Source organism: Ambystoma mexicanum, chromosome 3p, assembly GCF_040938575.1.
Source record: "Ambystoma mexicanum isolate Mex_15411 chromosome 3p, UKY_AmexF1_1, whole genome shotgun sequence".
NCBI classification, from domain to species: Eukaryota; Metazoa; Chordata; class Amphibia; order Caudata; family Ambystomatidae; genus Ambystoma; species Ambystoma mexicanum.
The window spans coordinates 772,225,229-772,238,964 of NC_090925.1; the positions used below are offsets into that span (position 1 = coordinate 772,225,229).

The 13,736-nt window shown below is 43.9% G+C and overlaps 1 protein-coding gene across 3 annotated transcripts in view; it reads left to right on the top strand.

Moving 5' to 3' along the window:
- LOC138580850 (zinc finger protein 232-like) overlaps positions 1-13,736 on the top strand; it is a 298,959-nt gene that overhangs the window by 255,786 nt on the left and 29,437 nt on the right. The gene's annotated exons all lie outside the window — the stretch shown is intronic.

Here is a 13,736-nt window from a genome sequence, read left to right on the forward strand (position 1 = left end):
GGATTTTAACAAAGACGAGGATAAGGATCTAGCGGAAGATTGGGAAACAAACTTGAACACATGCTCCAAACAAATGCTTGAAATGCTGATAGAACACGCAACCCGAGAACAGAAAAGAGCATCTGAACAAATTGAAAATATTAAAAAGGAAATCTCAGATGCAAAAGCATTACAAGTAACCAAAGAAAAGAATTATCTCAAGATGTACGAGATACTAAAGGAGTACCAAGATGACATCAGGTTACGGAAACTCAGAAAATTCTTCAGAGATGTAAGAGATTACAACAAAGACAGAGTGTATACTTTCCAGGAGAAATATAACAAATTAGATAAACCAACTTCTAGGGAAAGTACGCCCAATACCTCCCCTGTCAGCTCAGAGACAGAGGAGTCCTCAGAAGGCGATGGACTTACTGCAGATAATATACCCAAAACAGCACATGGTTTCCTTAACCAGATTAGGAGATATAAGAAAGGCAACAGGACACAAATTCAAAAGCAAGTCCGTTTTCAGATACAGAACTGACCAGACAAGACGCAGCCTTTACTAGGAGGAGAGGAAGGAGGGGGGCAGGTAGACTCCGGCAACCCTGACGCATTAGACGATTATCGCAGATTAACGAGAGTGGCGGCCAGGGAAGCAGCGAAAAAGACCAAATAAATAATTTGGTGATGAATTTATCAAGAGTGGAACTTACGGAAGATCAAATAAGATAGCTTAATAGGGGCCTATCATTTGCACCGACATCGTATCTTGAACCTGTACAAGTACACATTGGCCCTCATTAGGACCCAGGCGGTAAGGGGTTTACGCCGGCGTAAACCATGGCGTACCTTCCCGCCTGAGTACGAGTTCCCTTAGCGCCATGGTGATTTTAACGCCTGCTTTTAGCAGGCGTTAAAATCCATGGCGCTAAGGGACCTTGTTGTTAATTACGCCACCGTAATTTACGGTGGCGTAATTAACGCCTTCCCCACTCCCATTATGCCCTATGGGGCCAGGAATGGGAATGGGGAAGGGTAAATGGGGATTGGGGACTTACCGCCCCGCCAACCTCGGAATGGGGCGGTAAGTCCGCCAACCCCCATGGCGGAGTTGGCAGCTTAGCGCCATGGACCATGGTGCAAATTGCACCATGGTCCTCCGCCAAGGTCGTAATGAGGGCCATTGACCTGTTTAAATTTGTGAGAAAATTGAAACTCAAAAAATGTTGCAACACAAGCTGGCAAACAGTACAAGCAAAAAGAAAAAGTTCCCATCAGTGAAGTCACCATCGAAGACTTGGAAAACATACACCTACTGAGATCACTCCAAGAACCAGACACTTTTCCAATACATCAAACTTTGCGAGAATTGGACATTCACCCAATCGGTTTAATACAAAAAGAGCTTAGACCACAGTCCAAATTCCTCCCACAACTGGCACCTGACAACATGATAGACGCTTTCTACAAAGCAGTGGCACAAGATCTACACAAGTCTCATGACACACAGGGAAGAACTAACAAGAAAGGGAAACGAGAAAATTTAACAATACAAGAAAAAGAAGCACTTCTACTTCTAAGAACCAACAAGGAATTAGTCATTAAGGAAGCCGATAAGGGCGGGAACATCATTGTGATGAACAGACAAGATTATATCAAAATGGCACAGCAACATTTAGAGACACCGAACTGTTACGAGGTACTGCCCTCCAATCCAAGGAATGCTATCATTACAGACCTGAGCAACTTAATTCAAGGGTGGCACCGTCAAGGGCTCATTTCGGATGAAGAAAAAAGTTTCCTACTCGTTCCCAAACCGACCATTCCAACAATATACTTTCTCCCGAAGGTACACAATCCATTCACCAACATTCCAGAGGGGAGACCCATTCTCAGCGGAATAGGCTGGGCAACCGAGCCTTTAGCAGAATATCTTGACCACATACTGCGACCTAGAGCACAAGCAATTCAAGCATATTTGAAGGATACTACATCAGCAATCCAAATGGCAGAAGAAATTGAATGGCTCCCAACATACCACCTTGCCACCTGGGATGTCAAAGCCCTATATACATCTATTGGTCACAATTTGGCATTGGACACAATAACCTACACATTCATGAAGGAATCAGCATCTCATTTCCCCTATGTGTGCATGATAAAAGAAATACTTATGGCGACATTAGAAAATAACATCTTCATATTTGAAAATCAATTCTATAAACAGAGAAGAGGCATTGCAATGGGGGTCAACTACGCCCCAGCATTGGCCAACCTGGTCCTGGGAATGTTCGCGGACCTCCTGATCTTTACAACAGACACATACAAAACTAAGGTCATCAAATGGACACGTTATATTGATGATGTCTTTTTCATTTGGAATGGTACCTTACAAGACTTGGAAGACTTCAGACTCCAGATCAACAACAACAGTTGGGCTATTGAATTCACAGGCACAAGCAGCCAATCGGATATTAACTTTTTGGACCTAACAATTTGAACACAAAACAACCGACTCATAACCAGAACTTATTGAAAAGAGACAGAAGTTAACTCTACACTGTTTGCCACCAGTTGCCATCATGAACCGGTGATCAGAAACATCCCAAAAGGGGAATTCATAAGAGCGACAAGGAATTGCGCGGACCCAGCACACTTCAAGGAAGGATGCAATCTCCTAACCAATAGATTTAAAGCCAGAGGTTATTCACCGAAAAGAGTACGAGTCGCCCAAGACAAAGCACAACTAATACCAAGATCACAAACTCTGATAAAAAAGGCCAAACCTAGGAAAGATAACAAAGTACAATTCATCACAACATATTGTGCCAACAACCATGAGATCAGAAAAATTCGTTAAAAAAGTTGGTATCTGCTCAAACTTGATCCGCACGTAGGGATCTTTATTCATGATCATCCTTCTATAATTTACAGAAGAGCGAGAACACTCCGCACAAGCCTAAGCCCATCATTACTACCTGAGAAGACAAAACAAAAAGTTCAGACCTGGCTAGATGACCCAAGCCAGGTTTTAGAAAATGTGGCACTTGCAGCATGTGCAGATATGCAACAACCAGCACAGACACCTACAGAGACTTAAATGGTATTCAAATAAAAATAAAGGAACAAATTAATTGCCAGACCAAGTACGTCGTCTATGCAATTATATGTATTTGTAAAGAAACTTACATTGGTAGCACAATCAGAGAGCTACGGACAAGGATTACAGAGCACCTCTCAACAATCGGCAGTCAAGATAAGAACCTACCTCTGGCAGACCATTGGCAGAAAGCTCATCAATTGCAAGACAAAAGAGACATCAGATTCATAGGTTTAAAGAGAGTATCATTGGGACCGAGGGGCGGCAACCAAGAACTGCTCCTATGCCGTGAAGAGGCCAAATATATCTGTTGTTTCAGAAGTGTAGACTCTGGTCTTAACACGGACAATGAGATGGCATACTTTCTGTAATATTTACTGTAATGATTAGGCCATCTACACAAGAAATATAGTTAGGGACCAGCACATAATGCCATACATGTAGTACAATGACATGGACCCCTTTATCAAACAATATGTAAATGTTATGTATCTTACAAGGTCTATTACATATGAGTTTCGGGTGATTCCAAGCATCCTTAGAAATGTTACCTTTACATGACTACGATTCCCACAATACACTGCTTTGGAATTACATGATATGAATGGGCATCATTATTACCAGACCCCATGTTTAATCTTCCTACTATAACTAGGATTAATATGTTAACCAACATTCCTATCCTCTACACATGAGATACAGTCAGGGACTAGCACATAATGCTATACATATACAATAATTGCACAAATGACATGAACTCCCTCATCTAACAATATGAATAATGTATGCACCTTGCCAGGGTTACTACATATGATTTTTAGGCAATTCCAAGCATCCTTAGAAACGCTACCTACGCAGGACCACGATTCCCACAATACACTGTTTTGGAATCACATAAGACGAACTTGTATACATATACAATAATTGCACAAATGACATGAACTCCCTCATCTAACAATATGAATAAGTTATGCACCTTGCCAGGGTTACCACATATGACTTTTAGGCAATTCCGAGCCTCCTTAGAAACGCTACCTACGCAGGACCACAATTCCCACAATACACTGTTTTGGAATCACATGAGACGAACTGGCACTTTTATTATCAGACCCCATCTTTAGCCCTTCTATTACAATGAGGCTTTAAATGTTAACCATTTTTGACTTAAGGACAATTAGAAACCTTTTTTGAAATCTCAGATAGCAGCCAAAACGGAATTTGAGCAAACTTTGCCCCTACCAATTTCCTTACATTTCCAGGTAATAGACGATCTGTTACGCACATTCATTCCTTTCTAGTGACTGTCCACTATCAGGACGTACAACGCCTTTTATTTCTCTTTTCCTATTCTAAAACAATGCCCGAACACCTTCCAACATGGCCGACACTAACGCATACACTTACAGACAGTCCAACTGACACAAACAAGGGACCAAGTTACCAGGAAAACCATTCATTACATGACAACAAGCAGGGATCACAGCTCTACTTTGCCACAACGCGGGACGCGGAAACGACATTTTCAGGTAAACCCTGGGGTTTATGGTAGACCACCCACCCTCATATCTAATCGCATCTAGATGCATTAATTGCAATATACGGACGCACAGTTGTGTTAATACAGTAGCGCTCTTGCCACTTATGGCAGTTCACATTGAAATAAGTGTTTAAAACATTGTTTACACACATGAGTGCCAATTAATGACTTGTTTAGATACCTAAGTGCAATTTAGCATGCTCTGAAACTGTGCACCTCAATAAGAACTTCGAATGGATTAAAAAATGCATTTTCATTTACATGGAGACAAAGGCAGTAATTAGTAATGCACTTGCCAGCTCATGGCTTTTAACATTCAAAGAAGTGCTTAAAATATTCATATGCATGAGTACTAAACAATGGCTCTTTGATACCTAAGTGCAATGTAGCTTGCACAGTAATGGTGTATCTCAACAAGAACCCTGAATGGATTTAAAAATGCAATTAAAAATGCATTTTTACTTATATAGAGCCAAGGGCAGCGCAAGCTTTGCCCCCTGACACAACAAGATCAGTATCTTTAGGTGTGAACTGAAACTGAACGTAATGAGCAGACTTGGTATAACTAACGATAAAAACCGCCACTGTTTTTCCTCCCTCCCCCATCCTTCTACCTCGCAGTTGGGATTGATCCCAGTTATTACATCAGTAATGGTTACAAGAAACAATGCTGGGTAAGAAAGGACCCTTTACCTTACTGCACATTTAGCACAAAATGGATTCATCACAACCACTCACTAATTTTCAATTTTTTGTATATCTCTGATTTTCTCTACCCCTATGTATCCTCCCCTATCCCCCACCCTTTCTCTCTGTCATTTTTGAACTTTAATGGAAATGCATTTAGGTAATATGTCAATTGCTGAACTTTTCTTTTCTATGTTATGGCTGACTGCACTTTTCTCTTGACTTTCCCATTTTTGATCTTTGCAAATGTGACATGGAATATGGTGTTTGTTGAATGCATACGTAACATTTTCACTTATGATTTATTGCACCTAGATATGCCCTGATTTGAGAAAGGCACCTTGCCGAAACACGTGTAATCTACAGGGCAATTTAATTAAACCATCCTACCATCCTGTTGGTTTTATAAATGTCTTTAGAACTTATGTGAATAGTTCTTACTTCCCTGAGATTTATCTTGGCCTACTGTATTTAAAAGAAACCATTATTTTTACAATGCTTAGTGTGTCAGTGGTGTTTTGAACCATATGTATGCTACAATTTCTTGGTACTGACCTACAGCCCTCGTTGCCTCCTAAAATAGGCATGACTGCTTTGTCCATGCTACCAAACATTCTCAGGTGGTACAGCCTTATATTAAGAGTGGAGTTTTTCTAATGCCTCAGATATGGTTATTTATGAAGACTTGGTAGGACTTTAGAAAAACTGTCCTAACAGTGGGCACCACCAAATTCTAATAACAATACTTCAGTCGAACAACTGAGCAAATACCATGCAGTAACCCAGTAGCTTCCGGGTAAACAAAGGCAGTGAGATGATTATAGTGAGCTAGTTATAATACTGTGTGCTCACATAGCATCTGCGCATGAGCACACTACCACAAACATTCAAGCAGATTTGTAAACACAAAATGACAAATGTATGAAACTATTACATAGATAACCACTTTAATAGTTAAAGCAGTATTGCAAAAAGACAGAGGAAAACAGAACATAAGTGGCAAATGCATTTCGGAGATCTGGTGATCCTTTGTCATGGCCTCTCTGTTTCCCAGCAAACAAACACACTGCAATACATAATGGTGAAGAAAAGGTCAGTGTGTGTGATACGTGTATTGTCCAGACATAAACATGGGGAGAAACAGTGCAGAAGTGGTCAGAGCAGAGAAAATAAAAGTCTGTGCCGCGGGACGCAGTTTGTACGAGGCGTCATGTGAGCACGCAGTATTATAGCTAATCCTCTCGCTGCAATATAATTAGAGCAGACTTTTTAACATGGAGAGGTCCTCAGTCCCATCTGAAGACAGTACATTCTTGCCTGAAATGTTCCGTTTGTTGCAGTGTTGTCGAAGGAAACTAATTCCGCAATCCGGCAAGATGATCAATTTTTATACATGTTGCCACATCATATCAACTCCTGTTGTTTATATTCTAAATAGCCATACGATCTGGCCTACAGCATTTGGGTGAAACCAAAAGGACGGCGTAGGAATGTATCATAGACCATAAAGCAGACATCTGGATTCAGAACATCAAAGCTATGCTAGTCCGACATTACAAACAGGCAAATCATCAAGTGGCCCAACTCTGTGTCCAGGTTTGGGAAATTAATCCCCACCATCCAAAAAAAGGCAACCTCAAATTAAAATGGAAAGAACGTGACATTTCCTGACCACACTTCTTTGTAGGCCATAGCCTTGAGCGGGAATAACTCATAGACTGAAGCTTATGGTTCATGCTTTTCATCAGAAGACATGAGCTCAATGCATATCGAGTCCCTTGGGCATGCTGATTTGTCATGTGCAGATGTTTTCTGTGTTTATTTCATGATCACGTGGTTTGGTGGGTTATCCATTAATCCTGGTTAAGTCCCCTTTTTTTAAAGCAATCTGCAGTCTCCCAGTGCCATCTACTCGGCTATCTGTTTGATGGCAGGGCACGCGACTTGCGGCTAAGTTGCAAACAGGAGATTGGTGTGCTCTGCTTTGACAATGAAAACATAATTATCGTGTTTGCATCATCGTTTCACAGGGTACATTTAAAAAACGGTTATGGTCTCAGAAAACATATGAGCACACTGAAAAGCTCTTTTGGAAAGACGGCGAAAGTGGTGCACCCAACACTGGTGTATGGATGGCTCCCTACACTCATGGGGGTGTAGGGAGTGCATTTCACAGTGGCAAGCCCCCTAAAGAGCCTATCATTGTGTGAAATGCGGAAAAAAGAAATTCGCTCTTTTGTGTCTGTTTGAGGGATAGGTTCATATCGCTGTTGTTTCACTTAAAACAAAATGCATAAAAAGGTCCAGAAATCCCCTTGCATACATTGCATATCAAAAAAGGTAGCAGGCGCCCCTCTCTGGAAAGAACAAGGCATGATAACCTGTTCAGTGGTTATTAACCACATTGAGAGTTCGCAGCCATTGCTTTTTGCTCACTGTACCTTCACAGATGGGAAATATCCATTTGCATATCAGTCTTTGTCCCGCCCACAAGGGCAGTCCAGCACCGAAATGCTATGGCAATTCCTTTCTGAACAAGAGTACCATCAGCAACCCCATACACGTGTTTCAGCCTTGTTGGGCATCATCAGTGAGGTGAAGCTGAGCCTCTCTAAGCACAGTGAGCAGGGAGTCCACGTCTGGTTGCCCCCAGGTAACCTAGGGCGACCAACCCCAAGTTCCTTTCAAAAATACAAAAAAGGTAGCAGGCGCCCCTCTCTGGAAAGAACAAGGCATGATAACCTGTTCAGTGGTTATTAACCACATTGAGAGTTCGCAGCCATTGCTTTTTGCTCACTGTACCTTCACAGATGGGAAATATCCATTTGCATATCAGTCTTTGTCCCGCCCACAAGGGCAGTCCAGCACCGAAATGCTATGGCAATTCCTTTCTGAACAAGAGTACCATCAGCAACCCCATACACGTGTTTCAGCCTTGTTGGGCATCATCAGTGAGGTGAAGCTGAGCCTCTCTAAGCACAGTGAGCAGGGAGTCCACGTCTGGTTGCCCCCAGGTAACCTAGGGCGACCAACCCCAAGTTCCTTTCAAAAATACAAAAAAGGTAGCAGGCGCCCCTCTCTGGAAAGAACAAGGCATGATAACCTGTTCAGTGGTTATTAACCACATTGAGAGTTCGCAGCCATTGCTTTTTGCTCACTGTACCTTCACAGATGGGAAATATCCATTTGCATATCAGTCTTTGTCCCGCCCACAAGGGCAGTCCAGCACCGAAATGCTATGGCAATTCCTTTCTGAACAAGAGTACCATCAGCAACCCCATACACGTGTTTCAGCCTTGTTGGGCATCATCAGTGAGGTGAAGCTGAGCCTCTCTAAGCACAGTGAGCAGGGAGTCCACGTCTGGTTGCCCCCAGGTAACCTAGGGCGACCAACCCCAAGTTCCTTTCAAAAATACAAAAAAGGTAGCAGGCGCCCCTCTCTGGAAAGAACAAGGCATGATAACCTGTTCAGTGGTTATTAACCACATTGAGAGTTCGCAGCCATTGCTTTTTGCTCACTGTACCTTCACAGATGGGAAATATCCATTTGCATATCAGTCTTTGTCCCGCCCACAAGGGCAGTCCAGCACCGAAATGCTATGGCAATTCCTTTCTGAACAAGAGTACCATCAGCAACCCCATACACGTGTTTCAGCCTTGTTGGGCATCATCAGTGAGGTGAAGCTGAGCCTCTCTAAGCACAGTGAGCAGGGAGTCCACGTCTGGTTGCCCCCAGGTAACCTAGGGCGACCAACCCCAAGTTCCTTTCAAAAATACAAAAAAGGTAGCAGGCGCCCCTCTCTGGAAAGAACAAGGCATGATAACCTGTTCAGTGGTTATTAACCACATTGAGAGTTCGCAGCCATTGCTTTTTGCTCACTGTACCTTCACAGATGGGAAATATCCATTTGCATATCAGTCTTTGTCCCGCCCACAAGGGCAGTCCAGCACCGAAATGCTATGGCAATTCCTTTCTGAACAAGAGTACCATCAGCAACCCCATACACGTGTTTCAGCCTTGTTGGGCATCATCAGTGAGGTGAAGCTGAGCCTCTCTAAGCACAGTGAGCAGGGAGTCCACGTCTGGTTGCCCCCAGGTAACCTAGGGCGACCAACCCCAAGTTCCTTTCAAAAATACAAAAAAGGTAGCAGGCGCCCCTCTCTGGAAAGAACAAGGCATGATAACCTGTTCAGTGGTTATTAACCACATTGAGAGTTCGCAGCCATTGCTTTTTGCTCACTGTACCTTCACAGATGGGAAATATCCATTTGCATATCAGTCTTTGTCCCGCCCACAAGAGCAGTCCAGCACCGAAATGCTATGGCAATTCCTTTCTGAACAAGAGTACCATCAGCAACCCCATACACGTGTTTCAGCCTTGTTGGGCATCATCAGTGAGGTGAAGCTGAGCCTCTCTAAGCACAGTGAGCAGGGAGTCCACGTCTGGTTGCCCCCAGGTAACCTAGGGCGACCAACCCCAAGTTCCTTTCAAAAATACAAAAAAGGTAGCAGGCGCCCCTCTCTGGAAAGAACAAGGCATGATAACCTGTTCAGTGGTTATTAACCACATTGAGAGTTCGCAGCCATTGCTTTTTGCTCACTGTACCTTCACAGATGGGAAATATCCATTTGCATATCAGTCTTTGTCCCACCCACAAGGGCAGTCCAGCACCGAAATGCTATGGCAATTCCTTTCTGAACAAGAGTACCATCAGCAACCCCATACACGTGTTTCAGCCTTGTTGGGCATCATCAGTGAGGTGAAGCTGAGCCTCTCTAAGCACAGTGAGCAGGGAGTCCACGTCTGGTTGCCCCCAGGTAACCTAGGGCGACCAACCCCAAGTTCCTTTCAAAAATACAAAAAAGGTAGCAGGCGCCCCTCTCTGGAAAGAACAAGGCATGATAACCTGTTCAGTGGTTATTAACCACATTGAGAGTTCGCAGCCATTGCTTTTTGCTCACTGTACCTTCACAGATGGGAAATATCCATTTGCATATCAGTCTTTGTCCCGCCCACAAGGGCAGTCCAGCACCGAAATGCTATGGCAATTCCTTTCTGAACAAGAGTACCATCAGCAACCCCATACACGTGTTTCAGCCTTGTTGGGCATCATCAGTGAGGTGAAGCTGAGCCTCTCTAAGCACAGTGAGCAGGGAGTCCATGTCTGGTTGCCCCCAGGTAACCTAGGGCGACCAACCCCAAGTTCCTTTCAAAAATACAAAAAAGGTAGCAGGCGCCCCTCTCTGGAAAGAACAAGGCATGATAACCTGTTCAGTGGTTATTAACCACATTGAGAGTTCGCAGCCATTGCTTTTTGCTCACTGTACCTTCACAGATGGGAAATATCCATTTGCATATCAGTCTTTGTCCCGCCCACAAGGGCAGTCCAGCACCGAAATGCTATGGCAATTCCTTTCTGAACAAGAGTACCATCAGCAACCCCATACACGTGTTTCAGCCTTGTTGGGCATCATCAGTGAGGTGAAGCTGAGCCTCTCTAAGCACAGTGAGCAGGGAGTCCACGTCTGGTTGCCCCCAGGTAACCTAGGGCGACCAACCCCAAGTTCCTTTCAAAAATACAAAAAAGGTAGCAGGCGCCCCTCTCTGGAAAGAACAAGGCATGATAACCTGTTCAGTGGTTATTAACCACATTGAGAGTTCGCAGCCATTGCTTTTTGCTCACTGTACCTTCACAGATGGGAAATATCCATTTGCATATCAGTCTTTGTCCCGCCCACAAGGGCAGTCCAGCACCGAAATGCTATGGCAATTCCTTTCTGAACAAGAGTACCATCAGCAACCCCATACACGTGTTTCAGCCTTGTTGGGCATCATCAGTGAGGTGAAGCTGAGTTCAGATTGGAATTGCCATTGTATTTCGGTGCTGGACTGCCCCTGGGCAGGACAAAGACTGATATGCAAATGGATATTTCCCATCTGTGAAAGGCACAGTGAGTAAAAGCAGTGGCTGCGAACTCTCAAGTGGTTAATAACCACTGAACAGGTTATCATGTCTGTTCTTGCGAGAGAGGGGCGCCCGCTACCTTTGTACTATTTGTTAAGGAACCTGGGATTGGTAACCCTAGGTCTCCTGGGGGCAACCAGACGTGGTCTCCCTCTCACTGTGCTTAGAGAGGCATCAGCTTCACCTCACTGATGATCCCCAACAAGGGTGAAACACGTGTATGGGGTTGCTGGTGGTACTCTCGTTCAGATTGGAATTGCCATTGTATTTCGGTGCTGGGCTGCCCCTGGGCAGTACAAAGACTGATATGCAAATGGATATTTCCCATCTGTGAAAGGCACAGTGAGTAAAAGCAGTGGCTGCGAACTCTCAAGTGGTTAATAACCACTGAACAGGTTATCATGTCTGTTCTTGCGAGAGAGGGGCGCCCGCTACCTTTGTACTATTTGTTAAGGAACCTGGGATTGGTAACCCTAGGTCTCCTGGGGGCAACCAGACGTGGTCTCCCTCTCACTGTGCTTAGAGAGGCATCAGCTTCACCTCACTGATGATCCCCAACAAGGGTGAAACACGTGTATGGGGTTGCTGGTGGTACTCTCGTTCAGATTGGAATTGCCATTGTATTTCGGTGCTGGACTGCCCCTGGGCAGGACAAAGACTGATATGCAAATGGATATTTCCCATCTGTGAAAGGCACAGTGAGTAAAAGCAGTGGCTGCGAACTCTCAAGTGGTTAATAACCACTGAACAGGTTATCATGTCTGTTCTTGCGAGAGAGGGGCGCCCGCTACCTTTGTACTATTTGTTAAGGAACCTGGGATTGGTAACCCTAGGTCTCCTGGGGGCAACCAGACGTGGTCTCCCTCTCACTGTGCTTAGAGAGGCATCAGCTTCACCTCACTGATGATCCCCAACAAGGGTGAAACACGTGTATGGGGTTGCTGGTGGTACTCTCGTTCAGATTGGAATTGCCATTGTATTTCGGTGCTGGACTGCCCCTGGGCAGGACAAAGACTGATATGCAAATGGATATTTCCCATCTGTGAAAGGCACAGTGAGTAAAAGCAGTGGCTGCGAACTCTCAAGTGGTTAATAACCACTGAACAGGTTATCATGTCTGTTCTTGCGAGAGAGGGGCGCCCGCTACCTTTGTACTATACATTGCATATCACCCTGTGCCATATATTGCATATCACCTTATGCCATACATTGCATATCACCCTATTCCATACATTGCAAATCACCTTCTGCCTGTTCCAAACAGGTGCAGGGTAATGTTTTTGTTTTCTGTGCTTTTCAAAGTGTATCCTGTTTGTGAAATTGGGATATGCTTTGAAATACACAGTAAGGGCCAAGCATAGGGCCCTGCAGACAGTACAGATTTGTATTGGTATTTTGGGGACCATTTCAGCATACTGTACAGTAAGATACTGTATGGAAATAACTTGTGTTCTGAAAGGAGGGGTGGAGGAAGGTGACACTGTGGGAGGGCAAAGATGGGCATACAATAGTACCCATTTCCATCTGTAAGATATGTTTTGTTTAGTGCTAAATCCAGGAATGAACTACTCTGAGAAGACTAATATACAGACCGACAGCACCAGTAATGCATGGGAGCCCATCTGGTAATGATGGCACACCATAATGGGGACAATGCTACGTACCTCATTGCCATAAAATAGGACCATTATAGATGACATTGAAGTGAGCAGATGGTCAAGTGCCAAGTGAGCTGAACTGAAAGTAAAAAAGAAAATAACGAAATAAAATCTAAGAGAATTCAGTGGTCTTTACTAATAGACCAACTGGAAGTCAGAAAAAACCAAGCGCACAAATGCAGGTCACTGATATGTGACTGCAATGGTTTTCAAGCTTACAGTCAGCCATAGAAAGCTACTTGCTACCTCATCTCTACATATACACAAAGCACACTATTTCCTACTAAGGGTCAATTATCATTAGCCTGTGGCATGTGCAAACTTTGCACCCTGCCTTAAAGTACCTTGCCACCAAGGTGCAACACCAGGTCTCCAGACACTCATTACTTGCACTCATTTAGCAAGAGCATACCCCGGAACGCCTGAACACATTTCAGTTTGACCAGAGGTTGTTTATTGTATTTTGCAGGGGTATACACGCCTTTCATAGACGGATTTTTCATCGTGGGACTTTTCGTCGCCGATTTTTTCATCGCCAAAAACCCTTTGTTTTAAAAAAAAAAAATTGGGGGGGTTTTATAGGGGTTGGAGTATGATTATATAAGTAGGGGGGTTGTTTGGGTGGAACCCCCCCAAAAATAAAAATAAAAAACGGGGTTTTTGGCGATGAAAAAATCAGCGATGAAAAGTAGCGATGAAAAGTCCCACGATGAAAAATCCGTCGGTGAAATAACGTAGAACCTTTGCAGGGATCTTGCATTGAAATGTGCCCCTCTTTCTCTCTGCAAATACACCAACCATG